The sequence below is a fragment of the Cuculus canorus genome, chromosome 1, assembly GCF_017976375.1.
Source record: "Cuculus canorus isolate bCucCan1 chromosome 1, bCucCan1.pri, whole genome shotgun sequence".
NCBI classification, from domain to species: Eukaryota; Metazoa; Chordata; class Aves; order Cuculiformes; family Cuculidae; genus Cuculus; species Cuculus canorus.
Window position 1 is genome coordinate 77,067,151 of NC_071401.1, and position 21,283 is coordinate 77,088,433.

Genomic DNA, 21,283 nt, shown 5'->3' on the forward strand with positions numbered 1-21,283 from the left:
TGTACACCCCTTCCCCCTCATCCTACCACCACAAGCCTTTTATGAATAGTCCCTTTCCAGCTTTCTTGTAGGCACCCTTCAGGTACTGGAAGAGGTCGCTATAAGGTCTCCTCTGAGCCTTCTCTTCTCCAGGCTGAACAAGATCAACTCTCTCAGCCTGTCAGACTGTTTAGAAACAGGCCAGGCCTCACTGAAAACTCCAAATTTCTTTGGGTTAAGAAATACTGCAGAGTCCTTTGTGCTGCAAGGTTGGACTTGCGTTTAACACTCAGAGATATCATCTATCAAAGAAAGCTTCTTCCTTTAAACAGCTATGTGCTTTTCTTAGAAAGCTACCAGAACTTCTTCCCATCTTTCTTTGGCAGTCTCACAGCACCAAAAGTTATCATATGCAGACATTAGGCAACACAGATAACACTCCATTACTCTCCATATACTGGACCAGTTCCTAGATGACAAGACCTACTGCAACCAGTCCAAATAGGAATGCAGCTATCAAAAGTTTCCCTCTGTCTATGACCAGAGCTCATTCAACAAATTCAAGATCAACTCCTTAGCGGAGCATCAATTATTCGATAACAGAAGTCAACATATCTCAGTCACCTCTTATCTGCAGCTAACTCTTTAAACTGCACTCTTACATAAGGCTACAGCTTACTCCTTGACTTGCCAGGTTTCGCACAGTACATAAGAGCTTCCTCCAGAGGCTCTGGCAATACAGCACCAAGCACTGGCATCCCACACTGCATTCTCATGTACCAGGCACTCCCTGTATGTCTTCATTGGGAGCCTCTGCACAGAAGGGTGGCCAAAGCATGACCGCGATGCTGCCAAGGAGGTGGTTTGATCAAGGGATGATGAAGGGAATCCCTGGGGAAGGCACATCCTCCTCATGGCAGCCTCACAGCATGACCTCTCCACTATGCCATGAGGTAAGCTCACTGCACAAAGCCTTGCTCTGAGGTAAGACAGACAGTTAGGAAAGGGTCATACTCACCAGTATCTGCCCAGGAGAAGCCATCCACATGGTCTGTAGAGCACCCCGTCTCCACATCCCTCCGAGCCTTTCCAGGCTGTCAGCATTTGCACTGACACCTTGAGCACTGCCTCCCTAACCACTCATTCAGCTCTCCCTCCATCTCCTGCCTGCTGAGGGTTTAACATCTCCCTTTGATGTTAGGCTGAGCCTTAGAAGGGGCTGCACGGAGCCAGACAGGAGACGTCTCTCCCAGTTGATGCTATTATATCCACTGCTACGGAGCAGGATCCTACAGACTGTACATACTCTCACTGCTTTTGACTTTTTTTGAAGTTTTGTTCATTTGTTTGCTTGTTTGTTTTCTTTTGTTTTAAATATAATAGCCTTTTTATCCTTCAATTTAAATCTGTGCATTTAGGGATACATTTAAACTACAGCATGGAAACACAGTCATGTCTAGTTAGTCTCCAGAGGAATTGCGTGAACTTATTTAACTGAGCAAAATCAGTATAAACTAAATCTGATTGCCCATTAAATGCAGAGGTGCCCTCAGTGGTGTAACTACCGTACAGAGAGACAAGTGCCAACATACACTTCAAAACATCGGAGAAAAAAACCTATCCTTTTATAATTACGAGCTGAGTTTCAGCCAGGCCAGCTTCCCTTGCAAAGGCAGAATTTTGCTCACTAAATTTAACATTTCTGGACAATTTTGCACATGGAGTCTTCTATCCTTACGGCTGAGCACCTGCTTTCATTGAAGAACCACACAGAACCATTTGCTGGAACATGTGGACCATAATCTATTCTGTTCAATTTCCCAAGTGACTGTTTTCTCCCTTCAGTAATGCTGAAGACAGGAATGCTGCTTTTTGACAATAACTCTTTATCATCATTCACATAAAGGAATTGTGAGCTTCAGTTCAAGTCCTTTGGTCTGTAATTCTGTCAGTATGAAGGCAGAAAAATCTTTGGTTTAGTGCCAATTTGAAAATTCTTCATAGTAGTTATTTCTAGCTATTTAGCACAAATTCACTTTCCAGACAACTGCAAATAACTTCTTGTATGATCAGGGAAGGGGGTAGGGAGAAGGAGAGAAAAAAACAGAATGAAAAAAAGAAAGAAAAAAAACAAAGAGAGAACAGTGCTTCTCCTTTACATTTCCCAAGACAAAACACGTCTAATACCCACTCCCAAAAGGTAATGCTAGCTCAGATCACTAATTTAAATTTGATAAAACCTATCTGAATATCCTTATATATTTTTGTCTCAATCTTCCATCCTCACTGATGCCAGCAATGACTGATTAGTCTGACAAACTGAAAGTAACTTCCTTTGGATTTCAAATTTTACCACAATTTCTTGAGGTGAGAAACTTCAGTGGGAGGTGGTTGGTAAAACAAAATACCAGGACCCTAACCACTCTGTAGATCTTGAATTTTAGTTGTTCAGACCATTTACAAATGTGTGCTGAATGCCTACACCTGCTGTCAGCATTAGCATGCTTCAGCACAGCACCCAAGAGCTAGAAGTGTAAGAATTGTATTAAAAAGCAACAGTAAAAAAAAAAAGAAATCAAATCATAGTATCATAGTATAGTTTGGGTTGGAAGGGACCTTAAAGGTCATCCAGCTCCAACCCCCCTGCCATGGGCAGGAACACCTCCCACTAGATCAGGCTGCCCAAGGGTCCATGCAACCCAGCCTTGAACATTTCCAGGGATGGGGCAGCCACAATCTCCCTGGGCAATCTGCTCCAGCGTCTCACCACTCTCATGGTGAAGAAATCCAAAATACCTACATGCTCCCCTATATCAGGGCATAAGCCAGTGTTAAGCAGAACACTTATCTAAAACAGTTAAATACAGCAGAGGGGAGACATCATACCTTCAAACATATGGGAGGTTTGCCTACTGTATATGTAATCACTCACTGACCACCACACTATCTTAAGACATTTTTCCAAATTTCAAAATATATATTTTGAAAAGTATAAAAAATAAGTATAAAGATGTTCGTATTTTGTGTTATATGTGGTTGTTCATGTCACAGGTAGCCTTATCTTTTCCTTAGGAAATCAAGTATCTTCCTTTCACTTACACACTAATAATTCAGTGGCGCTGAAATATTTCTATTTAGTATGACACAAAGACCAGAAACAGTACATATCGATCAACTACAAGGAAGTTCTGCTGGTGTGCATCTACTAACTGAGTGCTAGTTGGCAGTCATGGGATACTGGACGAGGGCAGTCAGACAGTGGATGTGATGAGAGCCAGCATAGAAGTAATCCAGGCAGATCAATAAATTAGACATGAAAACAAGAAGGGAGATTGGCAACTACTGGAAAAGCACACAGAGACAAGACCGCAATGTGCTTCTTAAGATGACAGAGATGAAAGCAGCATCATATCACTAAGGGAAAGATGGTGAGATGCAAAGGAGAATATTGCAGCAGGGCTGATCCTGAGGGAGCCTCAAGCAATGTGTACAAAGGAGATATTTTGAGATGGTGTTGTGTGAGTGGGCAAGTGGATGAGTTAGAGAAAGAAAAACTCTGAGCTGTCTCAACATCCAGGGAAGAATGCAGGAGGAGACAGCTGTAGGAGAAAGAAGACTGGACATGATGCTATGAGTAAGAAGACGTTCACATCACACATTTCAAATGTTGCAGACTTCTCTTAGGGAAAGAAATGATCACTAGTGCACAAGTATGTGAAGAGAGAGCTTTCTGACAGTCTTCCACTTACTTCAAACATTTCTGTTCTCTCTCATACCACATAAATCCACAAAATGGCTTACTGAATGGTAAGAAGGTAATAACTAGTCCTCTACTAAGCTTAAAAACATAAAATTGGTAGCAAATGTTTATTACTTTCTCAACCGTGAAAAAAAATGTGTATGCTTCATGCACTGCTTCTCAGGAACTCAAGAGCAGTGTCCTTATTGCAGATAAATACCTTAGTGTCATTCACTTGAAAACCTGCTCTTAGTTCCGTCATAATTTTTAGTAAGCAGACAGTATAAAATTGTCAGGAATTATATTGAAGGTATCTTCTTTTTTTGTTTTTAACTGTGAAATGAAACAGGATTAAAACCTACAAACTCAAGAGCTCTGTTTATAAGTCATTAATGCTCAAAATATTAGCAAGGACATCTGTAACATAAATCTTACTTCTACAGAGCTAGGTAAACATGTTTGGATCATGAAAACAGGGTGTTAACAATAGTGTAAAAATTGCATAACCCAATTTTAAGATTCTATGATTGTTCATAATTATGTTTCATTTTATAAAAATGCTTAATGGTTTAATATTTACTCTTTAATTCAAATCAGTAACCTTAACTATAACTTTAATTATTAAACTCTGATCTTACATAGGAGAACCCAAGGGGGAGACAAAGCGTCAAATAAGTGACCCCTTGCAGCCTAAGACTTACAGTGAGATTTCAAAAAACACAAGCCAAACTGCTTTCCCCTGAAATTCAGGTGTAAAATGCCCCCAGATTTCACTAGTAATTTCACTGAAACCATAATTAAATTTCAATATGTAATCTTAAATAGGCAAATGAAAGCTTAGGTTAAGATACCTTCTTGTATCTTAAAGTGAGTGTGCGTATATCTGGGACACGATGTGTGGTTTCTGCTCTGGTATCATTCCTCCCAGGTGATAGCAGTCAGCTTGGTCCTAAAAAAATTACAAGGGTTAAATTCTCTCCCCAGACAGTAGTTATTGGAGCACGTCTATGCCAGGGCTGGTTCTGGGAGGGTCAGAAGTCCCTTCCTACTATAAGTTTTCATCATCTTTCATTTGCTCTGTAATACATCGTTACTCCTACATTAAAAAAAAAATTCCACGGCAACCAAAGGGAGTTTAAAAACTTTGCAAAAAAATAATTATGGTGGAGGGGAAGGAAGGGGATGAGAAGAAAGGAAGCTATGAGATGAAGGAGGCTCAACCCAGTGACATCCACATTTAACAAAACTTCCTCAGGCAGAACAAGGAATGCATTTTTTCCCCTGCAAAGTATACTTTTCAGAGATGCTTGAATCCTTGCTTTCCGGTCCGTAAATAGTTTCTTCTCTGCTGTCTCAGAAAAATCACGCAGTCTCACAAATGCAGCAGAGCTGGGCAAACGAAGAGCCATTTCTCATCTGAACTTATAAATTACTTATTGTTTTAATATACTGGAAAATTGGCAGGAAGCGGGGGAAGGTACGTCAGTTACACAAGACTTTATACCATCACTTATCCTTGCCTTCCATTAAAAAAACATTAGTTGCTGTAGCAACTGTCAAACCACACTTGGGTTCCTCTTCCTCCAAGATACAGAACTTCTCCATAACACTTGCACACAACATAATCCTCCCCCCCAGCTGAAAGACATGCTTTCTGGCACTTTAAAAAGAAAAAAGGCTCTCCAAGGAGCTGACAAATCCTTTACAGAGCTTTAACTCCAAGGTATGCTTCCGTAGAGACAATTAGCTGAAATCCCTAGAATTATTTCCCTTCTTCCTTCTACCTCTTCATTTTTTTTCCTCTTACTTTTTTCCTTTCTTTCTCTGCTGCATGGAGTAATGTTATCTATTTCAGCACTACATCTTCCAGCACTAAGCAAAATGCCTACACATCTGTCAGATGTCACTCCCTCTCTCATTCCTTCCCTCCTGGAAAAGGCACACGCAATGGGAACATCCCTAATGACGCAGATGTTGCAATATCTCTAGGTCAGGGTCTCCTACCTAGCATCTGAAGAGACAGCCCCTCTCTACAACTACTGCTTCACATTCATTCCTAAGGAATTCCTGCAGTGTCACCACAAAGAACAAGCCTTCTCTCAACTGGCTGAATTCTCCTCAACTGGACACACTTGATTAGGCTAAAAAACCCAAACAAACAAACAAAAAAGAGACTGGAACCCACTGGCATAAAGACAGCCCTTGAGAAAGCTCTGTCAAAAACAGTACAAGTCACACACTACTGAAGAAAATCTCATGAGAAAGTGAAAATATATTCCTCCCCTTTGTGCAGCATGCCAATATTAATGATAAGCAAAGATCCCTGGGAAGTTCTTACATACTCAAGGACACTACCCAGGGCAGGATATTTGTACAGTAGAAGAGAGGCCCTTTTCACCTTCTTGCCTCCCTCAATCCCCAGCAGCTCCATTCCATTTCTAACCAAAATTTAATGCTTGAAATAGTTTCATGCTTTTGGGTTTAAAAGCAATCAACACAAACAAACCTGTTCTCATACCTAACGGGATGATTATTTTTAATTGCTGTGTAGAAAAAGAGCATTTCAGTATTGCAGAGACTGTATTCAGGAATATATACAAATTCTACTCTTTCAGAAGAAGTTCAGACATGGATATACTTACCTGTTCCTATCATAGTAGCTTTATCATTATTTTCCTGTGAAGCATCTTGTAAACTGAGGGATTAATGGTTGACATAATATTATTTTTGGTTCTTCTAGAAGGGTCTGAACTACTAAGCCACTTCTTGCAGGTTTGTTTCTTCAGTGCCTTAAGTATCACCCTTGTTCTTTTCTACCAACTCACTTGTTTCTCTGACAGGGCAAAAATGAACTCAAAATGTACAACGTACTTGTTCTGCCTATATCAGCAGAAAGCACTTAAGCAACTGTTGGAGGCAGGGCTAGCGTGTGTGTCCATACAAAATTAACTGCAAAGTAATATGCACAAGCATACCCTGAAACCACCTTTCTATGAGTGCTTACAGTGGAAACAGCTGCATAGTGGCCCAGCTACACAGCATAAACAAGGTCACTTGACTCCTGGGAGCAGTGACACACATCCACCGGTTTGAACTGCAAGTGTAGAACCAATCTGTTCCCCAAGTTAACAGCAATCACTGCCTGCAATTAAGTAAGGGGCACTGAGGGGTGTCTTTACTTGCTCCCAGCTCTGCCCAGCTGAAAGTAGGCATTGGTGGTTGATCTGCCTATTGGAAATCCCAAACCAGCTGACATCTTTTTGTTGCACTTATGAAACCGGACTGTTCCCATACCCTAGCTGTTCTGGTCTCTTTCTTTTGCATCTTGTGTCTGAGCAGGCACTCTAAGCAGCTTTATTTTCCTGTGCCCAGTCTTCCTTTCACACTTCTAAAACTACCTCTCTTTCATCCACATCTCTTATTTCTATGTTACCCACTAACTTATCCAGACTTGGGCACTTGCATGACAAGGACACATGCTGCAATGCTTATAAATGCTCCTGAATGAAGTGCATGATACCATTTGCTTTTTGCTGCTACTTGGCATCTGTAGATTTTCTGCTCAGAATGAAGAAACACAGAGCAGCCAGAAGCTCAAGGCCACTTTGTGACATTTTGAATGTCAAACTTAAGGCTGAAACAATGAACCGCAGAGCTATAAACAAGGGCTGCTGTAATTTGCATTAGAATTTCCAAACCAGAACTGTGAGATTTACTTCCAATAAAAGTGTGACAGAGTAGGGCCTCATTAACTACAGTGTGCTTAATTTTAAAACAAAGCCAGCGATTCCATCCCATTAAATCACCAGCTAAGATCAGTCAGGAGCCTTGCCACGGATCTTTATCCTAAACATGAAAAATACTCATGCTGTTACAAAACCATACACAGGCACGCTTTCACAGATGTGGGCAGACTGAATTGAGAAGTTATTGACCCTAGAAATTTATTACCACTTCACAGCTGGCAATTCTTAACTGAACTAGTCCTTATTAGGACACTTCGTTCTTCAGTTGATTCGAGTCACCTCATTGATTTGCACTGAAAGAGAAACGGGACCATTCACACTACACACTATGGTGTGTTGTCTACAACAGCCATAAAGTGTAGGTCATACAGCTGTAGGCAAGTATTAAATTGCTGCAGCAGAATATGCAAACATGCACCTTCTGTGCTGGACTGATGTATGGGCTTATATCACCTGGACCCCTCCTGCCTTTGTATTCACCCTCCATCTTCATTTGTCTGTGACTAATCTTGCTCGTGTTTGGAAGAAATGATTTTCAGAGTAGAGCTCACTGACTGCACATATATTCAAGTTTTAGCTCTGGGAGAAGCTTATGTGCACTGTACACTCACAAGAGGCATAACCACGAATTACAAATTACACATGCTACATAGATAGAGGCAGTTCATCATAATTTGCCTAAAACCAAGGATGATAAGAAGATGCGTTCCACTGGCCACAGCCATATAAAACAGGAAAGGTATTTGCTCATCAGGGTTCAATGCATTCTGCTGATTTAAGGCTCCACCTAAAGAGTGGGATATTGTATATGATGTGAGCATTTAGGTGTTACTTAAGCCGCTGTGATAATTCCTGCAGTGGTTTATACCTCTACTTCATGCCTAAAGAGCAATGAATGCATCTGGACTCTAGCACATTTAAAAAAACAAAGTCAAGTTAAAATGACTGTACCACTAGCTATATGGTTTTATCAACCCCATACAAAAATGTCCAGATTACATAAATCTCTTCAAAAACAACATTTTAATTATGATAGCCAGATGACAAGACCAGCCATTGAGCAAGAGGCTTCTTAATATTCCTTTAAAACTTACATTATCTTCAGCTTTGTTTCACATTACATGGGCTTATTGCCTGCTTTTGCTGATCCAATGGTATTTTCTCTTGCAAGCTTATCTCGCTTGCAGTACCACACCCATTTAATCTGAATTCCTTTGTTTTAGAATAATGATAATGCGGCTCTACTTTATCAACTATTACAGTATTTTACTAAAAGTTTTGTAAAGGGATACATGTTCAAGACAAGTTTTATCCACCTACAAACAAGGTGGCACTTTAAAAAGAGGAATTATAAAATGTAGAAGAGGTACTATCCTAACTGGCTAGAGAGATGGGTTTCAAGATCATTCTCTTTATTTTTTAATAACCTCAGATTTTTTATTTGCAAGCCATTATCTCAGTTTGCCTATAAATAACAAAGTGAACCTTTTCTTTAGAACAGGCAAATACTTGATAAGGTTTTCTTCTGAGTTCTGCTTTAGGTACAAACCAAGAAAGATCTTATTCCACATACCCCACTCCTGGCGCTGATTAATAGAAACTCAGCTCCCTTCAGGTGAAAAAAATAAAAACACAGAGGAAGGGAGAGAGAAAGAAGTTCATAACCATTTCCTGAGTCAGGAAGCTTGAGTGCTATGGCTTGATAGAAAGAGGAAAAAAAAACCTCAAATGTCTGAGTCTAGTAGCTTTGCTGCTACTGAATATGCACCAGGATACAATAAGTTCCTCCTTCCAGCATGATGAGTCATACGCTATAGCATAAACCCTTACGTTATTCCTTTTGTATTTTTTTTCAAGTTTTTAAATAAAGTTTTACAGCAATAAAGATGAGTAAACAGTTTCAGGATAAGGCAAGGAAACCTAAGAAAGTTTAAACTAGGGGAGGATTTTCCCATATGACCACCTGTGATGGTGCTGAAAAAGTAAAGAAAGTAAATTTCTTGAGAAAGAAGGGTTGTTATTTTTTCTTTGAGTCTTTGGATTTTCTTTCTTTCCATTTATATGAGAGCCTGCTGCTCCTTAAGAGGTGACACACTGCAATTGCACAAATAGCTTCTACTCCATCTCCTTCAGATGCAGTTTGTAAAAAGTCACCAAAAAAACTCAAAGCAAAACAAAAACAACTACAAAAACCCAACCCATATCAGCTTAAAATTTTTTATAGTAAAGAATATAATTTTTTTATAGTAAAGAAAATAATTTTGATCCAAAGAAAGCATTTATGTAGTTACAAGCAGAGCAGCAGAGTTTGATAGACATTCTCTTGCAGATATCCACTACCATTAGAATAGAGAAGCGTTTATTAGGAACTTGTAGAATTTAAAAAGAAAGAAAAAAGAATAAGAAAACAAACCAACCCTCTCTCCCCCGTATTTCAACAAAGTGAAGTATAATCACATTTTAATAATAAAGTCAACATTATGATGGAGGAAATCACTATTAGACTGCAAGATTTTGAATATTTATTGAAGAACTAAAGAACACTAACAGTGAAATAAGTCAATTCTTTCTCTGTAGAGGAAGGAATCTAGCTCCGAGCTATGACTAGGACATAACTATAATAACGGTTCCCAAAATATCAGTCTTAATCAACAGAGAATTTCCCCAGTCAAACTCAATTTGATACTGTGAGAAGACAGAAGGCTGACTATAGCTTCCATTATATCTATGTATGAATTTACTCATGCTTTTAACACTGCATATAAAAGCAGAGCAGCTCAGTCTACAACTGCTCAGAACTGACCTATGCGAACATTTGTCTAGATTACTTGCTACCCTCCACCCCCCCCCCCCCCCCCCCCCGCCCCTTTTTTTTTTCCTGCTGCCCTGCCTTCTGGAGGCTTCACAGTCCCTTCCCAGCTGGAAGGATAGCTCTTATGTGACAGAGTGCTAGTTCCCTTCCCACTGAGTCCATAGTGCACATCTGTTCAGGTAAGTGCACAGGAGTGACTGTGACCACTGGATGACAGTGGCTGCCTCAGGATCCATCCCATCCTACAGCCAGGCACGTTCCCATCCCATCATCGAGATTCCATCCCTCACCGAATTTCTAGGTATTTATCCACGGAGAAATGCCTACAGTTTGTTACCATGTTGCAAACACTGCTGGTCATGCAAGGGAAAACCCCATAACAAGTCTTGGAAAAGACAAAACATCAGGCACAGCTGAGTTGCAGAGCCTGAATCAGGTGGTAAATAGTTTGACATTTACGAGGAGAAATACCAGAAAGAGGACAGTAGGCGTGGAAGAAAAGGAGCAGGGACAGTTCTAGAGATGTTTCTAAATTAGGTTTGACTCACAATGCATTTCACTAAAAAAAACAACCCACCCAAACTAGAGCTTTTATTAAAAAAAAAAAGGGGGGGGGGGAGACCCCCCCACTATGTTTTACAGAACTTAGCTATCAGTAATTAACACTGGTTATCTGAATGCAGAATTCGACCAATCCAGTAAATACCCAGTGTCAGCAAATACAAATGAATGACTGACAAGCAGTTTTGAGATATTCAAGTACAATTAGCATTTGTTAAACATGAAAGGAGATAAGATGGTGAAATGGCACCATCGCTATACTAACATCTAATTAATATCAAACTGCAATGTCACTTGTGTTGTCAAGAGGTGGACTCCTACTTGTACAGATACTCTAAAAATGTAATAAATTCCGAGCTTTGTCCTGGGAAGAAATCTTCCAGAGTTCAGAAAGGAAATGACTTCATCAAATGCCCTTACTAAGCATGACTACAGCAGTCTTAAATTCACTGTGAAACTAGATACGATACATAAGTCCTTCCTTGTCTTAAAGAAGAACCTCAGCAGGAATATATTGTAAATAAACCAGAAACTTACCAGTCAGATGCACGTACATTGCTCTACCTTACCAACACGCACATAGAAAAGCACCAGAGTGCCAGAAAAACAATAGCTTTTGAGAAATGAACGTGAGTTTATTTCCAGAAATTTTATTATTTAAAGACTTCAGCAAAACTGCTATTTCAGTTGCTTATCTGTAATCAAGTCACCCCAAAATGACATTGGATTAACTCATAGTTAACATGATCTTCACAAAAATTAGTTTTTTTTAAACTATGTCTGCATATACACCACCACCCCCCCCCCCCGCCCCTGAGTCTGTTCAGCATGTTATAGAAAATAAATCTACAAATGTTTAAAGGAATAGTATTTTCTGGTCATCCTCCATTCCCCTTTGGACTGTTAGCTGCTTTTGGCATCTATTACTCTTTCATATTTCAATTCCTATCAAAGTTATAGTTACCATTTGAGTTACTGTCAGTGGTCAGGTCATTACAAGTGAGTTGTCCAAATGTTTAACAATAACAGTAGTAGTAATAACAACAGTCTGTGTGGCAATGAATAAAATTTTAGAGCATTTTTCACATCTGGATGGAGACACAACCCGTTTCTATGCAAAACACACAATAACAGAAGCCCCAAAGCAGGCAAGTTCAGAGTCACACTTGCCTAGCATTATACTTGAGCTATATTTTCTGTCTAAACATGGCCTATTCTGTCACACAGAGTTATCAGCAGAGACAGAGCAGCAGAGTCTGGTCTGTCTGTAAACACCCCATCAGAGAAGGAACAAGAAAAGCAGCAGCAGTTTGACACAGCTGAGCAGATGGGAGAGCAGAATAAATGAGTGAGGCTGTACCAGCCAGCACAACAGGTAAAGTTTATGTGGGAAAAAAAGTGTTTTATTTACTGTGTGTCCAGCTAATACCTACCAATGTTTCCCTGTTCTGCTCAGAACTAGATGATTACTGCCATATTAGTTAGATTTTCCATGGCAGCACAAAATGAATTCCAAGTTTCTGAGTACGCAGAAAATACCAATCTACAGTGACTTCCAACCCCAGTCAACTTTGATGAAGCAAGCCCATTTAATAAAAAGCTATGATGATCTCTGGTTAAAAAAGGGTGACACTTGTGAGAAGGATTCTCTCTTTTACTACATCAGATGATCTGAAAAGCTATTGCATTTCATAACCAACCTTTAACAGCACTGAAGGTATAAACACATATATACTCACATCCTAGATTACTCTCAGAGGAGAAAGGAGAAAAAGGAGAAGTCAACAGTGGGGAGAAGCATCCTCAGAAGAAAGAGGAGCAGTAACAAGATTCTCAGTGGCAACAAGAAAGAGCAGCCAAGAGGGACACAGTGAGAAGGCACAGCGGCATCCATCCAGCCACACTTCAGAGCCAGAGGCCACATACACTCAGTTATCTACCTGCCCCACCATCAGTCTCTAAAATGAAGAGTCACACCTAAGGGTCAAATACAGAGTAAACAAGCTGTGCCCAGAGGATAAATAATCAATCTCTAGACTAACCAATAGCAATAATTCCAATAATCAATTATTAGAAATGCAAACTTCAAATGACTTGGCTGCACAGTTGCATTTCATCTTTGTGTCCATGTATGTTTTAAAGCTAATTTGGAGGGGGGGGGGAATTTTATCTTAATATTAATGTCGTGTAAAAATCTATAGTCATAGTTGGATGTGTAGACTAGTTAAACTACATGCAAGTCAGTTTTATAAACGCATAGCTCTTGAAGAGACGTAATCTTACAACAGTTCTATAAACATGCTTTGTAACATGTTCCTGTGGACAAATTCTCAAACAGACTTGCTACCTCCCTTCTTCCCGATGACCAATAGCCAAAAGAGGAAAAGGCGGAGATTCTTTTTAGAATAGTCTAGACAGTTCAAAACCAGCTTTTCTGCCCTTGCCAGGTATAAAGGAAACTGGATCCACCCTCATCCTTCTGGACTTCAGGAAGGAGGTTCATACCTGTGCAGCTCCCAAAAGCTGTCACCTCATCTCAAGGCTTAAATGAGAAATATCACTTATAGATTTCCAAGTGGCCTTCCCACAGTGCAAACTCTTGAACATTAGGAGTATTTGTGATGCAAACTGGCAAAAGGTTTCAGAAGCTGAAATGCCTTCATCAAGGGCTTCAGCTCAAAGGCTTTATGCCATTTGTTCCAATAAAATTTCTTCTTGCTAGTTTGCTTGCCTATAACAACACATGCTTGACCTGGAGAAGGAGTTAAAGGCACCAAGGGAAACTGCGTATTCTTTTCCCTGCCTTCACTGTTCAGAGAAAATGTCAAGAGTTTACTCTTTCAAGCCAATGTGCATGTTCTGTGCACTCAGGATGACATTCCCTCGCTGGAGACACGTGGTGTTAGATAATATCAATTTATGTTAAATAACCTTAAAATAGAAACACATACAGTGCTGGGTTTAGACATACTACATAATGTTTTCACATAATCTGTTTTTGTCTTTTTTTTTTTCCTGTGCGTGGGAGATATTATCTCATGTTTTAATGGATGTGGTCATTTTCCCCCTGTAGCCAAGTTTACAGATTCTTGAAGGTTCTGTTCCCACACATCTGGGGACTCTACATTTCTCTCAAGATTCTGGGTCAGCAGGAAGCTGTAAAAACTCCACTCTGCCAGTGAGCCTTCACAAACCTGAAGTGAACGAAACTAGAGAGAGCACAGGGACTCAAGGGCCACTGCAGGAAGATTTATCACGCAATGATCTGTGACGTGAAAGACTCTAGTTCTCTAAGCAAAATGTTAACGCTGCATACATATACTGTACCATATAATAAAGTAAGGATGTGGCCATCAGATCATAGCTAGACCAATTTGAATTAATAATAGTGAATTACAAATTATTACATGCTTAATATTACCAAGCTTCTTCAAGTCTGTAAAAACTAACACCACCCTGCTCTTCATAGCAGCTATAAATATGCCATTAGAATAGCACTGTGAAGAGACAAAAGATGAATTGCTTTATCTTCACTTCCTGAAGTTTTAAGTTATGATACTGTAGATATGAAGACAGATCTGGAAGTCAAAATTACTGAACAGATACTAAACTGCTAAAGTCTGAACTGCTGTGACATGTATTTATTTGATGCTCCTCCTGTCATAGCCACTATGCTCCACTCCCAGTCTTCCAGCATGTTGTAAATCTGACAAGTAGCTAAATAATGGACAAAAGACACTACACAGAAGACAAAAAGAAATTATGCTTGAAAAAAACAGAGTGACTAGAAATCACGAAAGTGACTCTAAATTAAACAAGTAGGTTTTGGTTTTGTTTTGTGATGCTATTTTTTTTCCTCCCTTGAGCTGATGGTATAAATCAGCTTTAGCATCTTCCCCAACACGCATCACCACAGCCACTGTCAATCTCTGACCTTAATTTCTCACAGCATACATGCAAGTCTCTAAACTCAAACCCACTACAAGTAAGAAATACCAATGCTGGATGGAGTCCAGATCTGATAAGACAGCCTACAATTAAATGCTTGGCAATTTAGCAAATGACAGCTGCTACTTAAATACATTGACGTTAAGAAATACCTTACACAATACACATGTGTTAATGGACATTTTCTGAAACTTCATAAATACCCAGCTTCCTGTAATTTATACTCTCTAGGAAGCTGCTGTTAATGGTTCCTATAAAGCATTGCACATATAAACCAAAGGAATTCCATGCTGCAGCCAAAGATGATTTCTGCCCCCCACCTCAGTGTGCACCCATGCGTACACTACTGAACCCTTGATAGATTTTGCAAAGCTCCTGGGAAGAAAATAATAGAAGAACAGCACATTCAACAAATCTTCCTCTTTTTACTACACGCATTTAAAGAGAGCAAGGAAATAAGAGTACGTATAGATATATTTCTTAATTCAAAGAAGCTACTATTTTACTCTGTGTGATGAAATTCAAGGAAGACACAAAATGAATGGAAACAATAGAAAATTATTGAACAGAAAAAAAGTATTCTTGTTCCTCAGAAGAACATTAACTTTATTTAAACATGACAGCTGCCTGACTTTTGCTGTAACAAGCAGAGCAAGTTATCTATGCAAGATTGGCCTAACACCTCTAACTGCTTAGCTCAGTGAGTAGAAATAACTGAGTAGTCAATTGTTTTCTAAACTGACAACAAACTAAGCATGGAACTTCCTTTTTAAATTGCAAATCATCTCAAGCATAGATTGATGTGAAATATCACATTACGGTACTCATTCAAATTATGTCATATAAGGAAACTCAATTCAACGGAATTTTGAAAAAGTAGGCTTACAGAAATAAACTGAAGTAATAAAACAGGGTAAGGCTGAAGGCACTGAAGAAAACCTTTCCAGTCAATAAAACCTTACACCAGACTTCCAAGCTATCCCACAAGCACCAAACTTCAGTGAAAAGTTGGTATTCATCACCAAAATCTTAGGCTGCAAAGAAATGTTGTGTGTAAAATTAAACATTCTGGTATCACACTAACAAAAAAAAAAAAAAAACAACAAAAAAGAAAGAAATGTTTTGACCAATCTTCCCGATGATCCTGACCAGCTACTTCTTCAGCCAAGCACATAATCTAAGCATCTCCAATGCTACTGCTGCACTTTCATTGCCGATCACCAGAGAAATTGCATTTTGGCATACAGTACATAGTTTGTAACAGATGATCTCTTCTGTTTCAGAGATCAAAGTTCCACAATGAGTATTACTATAAACCATGATTTGCAACGACATTCAACTCAATTGTCTTTCCTTCAGGATTTAGACTGCAGCAAATTAGACCTGATGACATCCTTCAGACACAGCTGAGGTTTGCAGCAAGACAAAGCAGCCCTCTACCATGATACAGTGCTCAGAATAGCACTTCAAAGCCTAAGAGAAGCTTCTGATAATTTGGAGGTTACACTAAGAAACGGATGTCTCAGCATCAAACCCAAAAAGCAGACAAGGTACTGAGGTGCTTCTGCTCCCTAACAGGAACAGCAGGAATGACAATGATTACTGATCACATGCATGTTTCCTTAAATTTCTAGGTCTTCGTGTCAGTACTTCACTTAACGTTTTGTATTTTTTCAGTCAGATCTGAGAGCTCCCGAAGCACTGTTTAATTCTAAAATGCATGAATGGGCTTCCCTGGAAATAGCACTCAGCTGGATAGGAACAAGAATCATCGAAATAAAAACTGCACCAGGGAATAAGAGAAAGAAATCCTTTGCATTTACGTTTTGAATTTATGAAGGACTTTGTCATCATCAAGATTAACGTAGCAGCTTTACAGGCAGACTGAAATGAAGCAAATTTTGACAGCCTGGTTTTCCTTTTATTCTTTCATTCTACCATCTTTCCTACCTCTCAGTCACTGCTTCCCATCATCCATGCCTTTAATCCATACTGCGCTTTGCACATCACCTCATAGAATCACCAGCACTTTGGCCACCCTGACATTGCATTACCCTGCAGATATGAAGCAGTTTAATTTCACATACCTGGAGTGATGCAAGAAATGCATCATCCAAAAGCCTAGATATTTCCAGAAAAACTTTGTTAACAGCCAGTCATCACTCCCTGAGAAGGATGTGCTAATTAGAACATGAGCAGATTTTTTTTTGACACTTCTTTAAAACATCATCTCGGAAGTTCTGATTTTTTTCATGAGGAATAAAACCTCCTCCTGCTTTTTCAAACAGGAGCTTTAAATCTATTGTTGCCTTGAGGTAAGGTTTGCTAAAGCACATAGTATTTCCTTACACTGTTATTGATGCTCTAATGATGAGGGTAGCAGTTGCCCTGGAAATATAATAAGAACTCACAGATTCTATTATACAAATTAGTCCTTTTTTCCCCATCAACTCATTTGGAGATTGTGCCAGCTACTCCTAACACAGTTTACAGTTCATGCCCACTCAGGGTTATGTTAACATTAGATCTGCATGTAAGTAAATGCATCACAATTCTATAGTGTCATGGTTTTCATTGATGAACACTTGGCCATTTAGCAGTGAACTCAGTGAAGCTTCTGTGTTTTAAAACCCAACCCATGATTACATTTTGTGAATCTCAATTTCACATTTTATTTTGCCTTTTAATGCAGGGTTTGAGCCCTCAGAGTTCTGCAGAGAAGTCTGGAAATAGGTGAATGTTTAGAAAACATAAATCAAAAGAACAAACAAGTATATATTTTTTAAATCTATCTCTGTATTTTTCAATCCATCTCATGATTTCTGGATGCTTCAGATCGGACAGTCTGGCTGCAGAGGAATGAGTTTTACAGAAGTTTAAAACAAAGAGGTATGCAAGCTATAAGAAGGTGTAGATACACGCATAGCTTCCTCTCTGTCAAAGTGTGGACCGTGCGACACTCATGTGTAGACCTTCTAATTTAAAAGGCAGCTGGGTAATAAGACTTTTCCAGAGATCGTTAGTTGTGGAATGAATCACTGTTGGTTTGGTCATTTGTGAATCTTACAGATATGCTCCCTAGTACTAAGGAAGGAACCAACTGAAGAATTTCTGGTTTTTCTAGTGTTTGAATGTTCTAGCATAATACATCTGAAAATGAATATTTATATATTGGATGAACATTGCCATAAAAGTTAATCTATATAAAAGTGTAAGAAAGTAGGGGCTGTTTATCTTTTAACATCATTGCAGACTGCAGCTTTGATAGCTGGGGGGCAAAAGGCCATAAGAAATTACACATTTCATTATCAGACTGGTTCTATATACATTTATGTCCAAACATATCCTGATGCATGCCACACTATATAAGGCATATCAATTCAGGAAAAGAAGTTACAAGTCACTGCAACACTGGAATCTACAGTTTTCACTAAGGTGAAAATAAAGTACAGGAAACTGAGATTATCTCAGTGCTCTGCAGACCATTACAAAAAGAATCAAAGGGAAAAATAGTTAAATGCTAAGCACAAATCCTGTCTTTCTTGTTCCACACCTATTTATACTCGCCAAGCACTGCTGACTGCACTTTCAAGATCAGTCTAGAATGTTTCACTGTTTCATTATGGAGCAACCTGTGAACGGCAGTCTGGCATAGCTGCATTTGAAGAAAGTATGCGTTGAAGTCTTGCTTTCAAACCCCCATCCAATCTAACAATGCATACACATTCAATGAAATAACCATTCAATATTCTCTGCACAAGCTACTATTTCAAAGCTAAGCATTGCAGTCCATAGACAATTTCAATTAAAATTTAGTTTAATATATAACATTCAACTCTTAATGTTATGGTCCATTCCACCTTTTTGAGATGATGGGTGAATTCTCTTTAAATAATAAGTCTTACACAAATATGGTTTTCAACTTCAAAGAAGTCCATGGTCAGCTTAACTCTTTCCACAAAGCACCTAAAACTAAAGTCATTGTGGACAATAAGTTGTACTAAATAGAGATATTATGTGAAGAATGTCATTACAGAACAAATAACTTTGAATAAACATACGCTTTAAAAGGATAGTGCACCATGTTCTTCCAACCCACCCTCTGTTCCACAGTACTCTACATCTTTATCTTCAAAATATAAAAATCAACTAGAGACTTTTTTTCAGGCTGCTTTATTTGTAAAGCAGATTTCCTGTGGAGATATTGCAGGCTGACAGTAGTATCACATTCCCCTCTGATATTCTATAGTGTTCTTCATTTAATCACAATCAATATTTATATTGCATAACCCTGATATGGATAAGGCAGCACGTCACAGCTCTGACATGATAGTTTAAGTTGTTCGCACATCTTCTTAGGGTTACAATTCATATTAAGCAAGATTTTAAGACAGCAGATGGCATCACTTAGTTATGTTTAACTGTTGTATAGTGACCATTTACTATGTATCATACCACCATTTTACTTATCTGTTGTCTTCATTTGTATTGAGTTTCATACAGGCATCTTGAAAAAGCCCACTGTTTGCCACAGCTTTGATTCATCAGATACTTCTGAGCCCCTAAGAGAGCTTCCTGCAAGCCACCAGGTGAAGGCATTAATATCTTCACTTGATCAGCAAAAGCAACAGCTGGTTTTCAGAAAACTGGAAGATATGACTACAGCTTAGTGGTAACTTACAGACTTTTCCTCATCTGTTCTCACTCGGATCACTATTAGAGCTACGTCATGACATCAGGAAGAAATTCACAAAATACTTCGAAGCACTATTACAGGAGTTGCCCATTCAACATATCAGTGTCAATAAAAATGGTGAATGCTAGAAAAGCTCCGCGTACCCGTTCAGCATCACAGGGGAAATAGCAGACCTGGCTCTAAGCTTTGCAAGTGACTGCAAAACAAGATGTGGAATTCAATCTTATTTTTGTAATTTCTTTTTCTTTATATAATACACTGGATGATGTGGAAAACAGGCCAAAGAGACATTCCCTTTCTTTATGCAGACGATATAAAGATTTGAAAAGGTAAACTGCAAAAGGTAAACTGTGCACAAAGGCATTTGTGCACAGGCTAAAACCACTGTACAGAAAATAGGAATTCAGAGAAGGCAACATACCAAGTCATTTTTCTGATCCCTCTTCAGAAGGATAACAAAAACATTATGTTCTACTCAGGGTATTTACAAAGTCGCTGTCACAGTAGTTTGGAGGTATTACAGTAAGAGTGTGTGATTGAAAAGGTGCATTTTCCCAAGTGCCACTCAGTTAGAATGGATGCTAGAAAGCATGGAGAGAATCTTGAGCTTAAGGTGCCATCAGGAAGCAGTCAGATAGACATCCTTTAGCAGCCTGCGTGGCAAGACTTATAAATATAAAGACAGTAGCCCATGGTACAAACACAGTCCAAAGGTGTCCCTGCCCTGTGCTGGTTGACCTCTGGTAAGCGCTGTTGCCGACTGCCCCCTCCAGATCCACAAGTTATTCCAGAGTGCAACGGAGAGCAACAGCAGGATCACTTTAAACCTTGTGTAACATAGATGTGTGGAAAATGTCTGAGAAGGCCATATGGAGAAGGGAAGAAATAAGACAGAGTACAGGAGAAACAACGTCCTTTGTAGGAACACATACACAGTTCTGCTTTCCTTTACCCACTCCTAACTTTTCCTCTTATCTTGCCTTACTAGTAAAATGTTCAAATAGCCATATTGTGTGTACTGTATGAACTAAGAGATGCAAGCTTTACAGGATCTTTAGCGATTCTTTGCAGGGTCACTAACAGTTTATCCTTGCTCGATGGATAAGTGCAAATAACCATCAGCAACCATGCTGAGTATTTAGTGTGCATTTAATAGCAGCTAGGAGTTCGACCTGAACATCTGTCTGTACTGTGAGATTTTCAATGAAAAATTAATTATTAAAATCAACAGGGTAAAACAATTTGTGAAGAAGCTATAAATTTCTTCAGAAAAGGAAAAATTTGCTACATAGGATACTGAAAACAAACATTAGAACTAATCAAGAGGTTATAAAATCATTCCCTTTTATATCTTTAAAAAGACCTGTTTTGTCCCTCGGTGTTCAGATCAGCACATTTGCTGCACACGACCAAAGCATTCATCATCTTTCTGCTCTCAGCTTAGGGAGAAAACAAGCTTTTTCTGCCACTCGGAGCATGTAATTATACTTCTGAAGAGCAAATAGAGCTTTAAGAGCTGTAAGGAACAGAGAATGGAAGAAGAGAAGGAACAATAAGTTACAGAACCACTTCCAAATCTTTTTTCTTTTTATGGAAGTCACCTTCTAAAGTGTTGGCACTGTGTCCTTTAGACAATACCTCCCCCACTCTAAGGGCTCTTTTTCTTCACCAAAACTTCTAGCAATACCAATCGAAAGTAATTTGTCCTCTATACTAGAAAGAATTACACATATCAATCTAACAATAACGTGACCCCAAACCAGAAGCACCATTACTAATGTCATAATAACTGGCATTTACAC

General features: G+C 39.0%; 1 protein-coding gene across 5 annotated transcripts in view; it reads right to left on the bottom strand.

Annotated features, from left to right (window-relative positions):
• ARHGAP6 (Rho GTPase activating protein 6) overlaps positions 1–21,283 on the bottom strand; it is a 327,693-nt gene that overhangs the window by 100,034 nt on the left and 206,376 nt on the right. The window contains exon 1 of one of the 5 annotated variants that reach the window (XM_054050961.1): positions 6,361–6,503. The exons of the other annotated variants lie outside the window; for them this stretch is intronic. The gene's annotated coding sequence lies outside the window, so the exon portion shown is untranslated. Of the gene's footprint in view, positions 1–6,360; positions 6,504–21,283 lie in introns of those variants that run through there. 5 annotated transcript variants of the gene reach the window in all.